Genomic DNA, 2,228 nt, shown 5'->3' with positions numbered 1-2,228 from the left:
GATACTTCGTCGTCGTTACGTCGTTTGTTGGCTGGGTGACGGATTTCTAAACGTAATTTCACCCCGGTGATAATGTTGACACCTGTTTTTCAGTTTAGTCCTAGTCCTGTGTCAAAGATCATTCTTAGTCTTAGTCTTTAGTCTTTCACAAATCATTTTTTTGTTCATAATTTTCAAAAAATATTAGTCCAGTTTTAGTCAAAACATTTCAGTCTTTTTCTATTTATTTCAGAAATATTTATTTTGTTTATTAATTCCAGTTCACTTGTTGTGTTCCACAGTTAACATCTTGATAAATGACTTGATGAAATTTGTCTTGATTGAATTGAATTGAATTGAATTGAATTGAACTGAATAAATTCATCTTCAATGCAACTTTGCGAAGTGTCTTGTCCTGTTGTTTCAATATACACTGATTCATTTTTTAGGCATTGTGACTTTTTCTCTGCTTCTAAACAGTGATAATGTTGTCACCTGTTTTTCAGTTTAGTCTTAGTCTTGTGTCAAAGTTTATTCTTAGTCTTAGTCACTTTTAGTCTTTCACAAATCATTTTTGTTCGTCATAATTTTCAAAACTTAAAATTTTAGTCCAGTTTTAGTCAAAACATTTAATTCTTTTTCTGTTTATTTCAGGAATATTTTTTTGTTTCAATTAAAATATGACTAAAATAATTCGACTAAAATATGTTAGTCATATTTTAGTCGAATAAAAGTCCTAATATTTTAATCTAGTTTTAGTTGAAACATTTCAGTCTTTTTCTATTTATTTCAGAAATATTTATTTTGTTTATTAATTCCAGTTCCCTTGTTGTGTTCCACAGTTAACATCTTGATAAATGTCTTGATTAAATTGAATTGAATTGAATTGAATTGAATTGAATGAATTCATCTTAAATGCAACTTTGTGAAGTGTCTTGTCCTGTTGTTTCAATACACACTTAAAAATATGCACTTGATTTCATTTTTTATTTTTAGGCATTGTGACTTTTTCTCTGCTTCTAAACAGTGTTAATGTTGTCACCTGTTTTTCAGTTTAGTCTTAGTCTTGTGTCAAAGCTCATTCTTAGTCTTAGTCACTTTAAGTCTTTCACAAATCATTTTTGTTAGTCATATTTTAGTCCAGTTTTAGTCAAAACATTTTAGTTTTGTTTATTAATTCCAGTTCACTTGGGTGTCTGAGGTTAATGTGCCTTTTCGGGTTGGTGGTATTTTTACCAGCAATTTTCTCCCCGCACATATTCCCATCCGTCAAAACGAGGCATTGTGACTTTTTCCCTGCTTCTAAATAACGGCAATGGGACCACATGTCCAGTCTCTTTTTCCTTCTGAGCATGATCGCGCTGTCCGTACGCCGTGTTTCTCCTGCAAGCCACAGGTGCGAGAGCAGCAAGAGGATATCGAACGTGTGGCTGTGACGTTGCATACAGCAAAAGAAGTGTTGGCACAAACACATGACAGCAGGACTGGATGTTGCTTTTTTTCTTATATAGTCGACGAAAACAAGGAGGACGTTTTTGTTTATTTTTTATTTCCTGCATGACATTTTCGTTCTCGTTCTTATTCGTCAACAAAAACGCACATTGGCACATTTTTGGTCAATGTTTTTAGAAAATTTTGTCGGCTCGTTAACGAACATATTTCGTCTCGTCTCGTCTAACGAAATGAACACTGGTTGAGATATATAGAGACTTGTATAATATCAGCAGAGTATAGATATTTTGGCTCATGGAGTTGAGTTACTACACTGTACTTCTGTGGCCATTTGCAACCGCTGAATGACTAAACGGCTCAACTGCGTTATTCACTGTAATGCTGTTGAACCAGCTGCCAGTTAGGCATTCACAGGCATTCATGAGCCTGCGAACAGAAGGGCAGACATCCACACTGAGCTGACTGGCCATTTGCGTGTACCAATCTGTGTGTGTGCTGGAATTTGGATGCCCCTGGTTTCCCTCCCTACCAGCACTGGGGCCTCTTTGGGTGTGGAGCAGGCGTTGTTTTCAGCGGGGGCCGGCGGTGCAACAGAAGTGACGTTAAAGGGAAATGAGTGGCAGGTGTGATGAGGGTCAAAATGTGGAGGTTACCACAAAGAATACAGCCAACCATCAGTTATAGCGTTACTGTCAAAAGTAACACCGTGGACGGATGCATCATTTTCACACTATCAGCTAATTAACAAATGGGTGGTGACTTTCCTAAATCCCACTGACGGTGACAGGATGTTCCCC

Source organism: Larimichthys crocea, chromosome XVIII (assembly GCF_000972845.2).
Source record: "Larimichthys crocea isolate SSNF chromosome XVIII, L_crocea_2.0, whole genome shotgun sequence".
NCBI classification, from domain to species: domain Eukaryota; kingdom Metazoa; phylum Chordata; class Actinopteri; family Sciaenidae; genus Larimichthys; species Larimichthys crocea.
The sequence above is the reverse complement of the archived record's forward strand: the minus strand, read 5'-3'. Positions refer to the sequence as shown.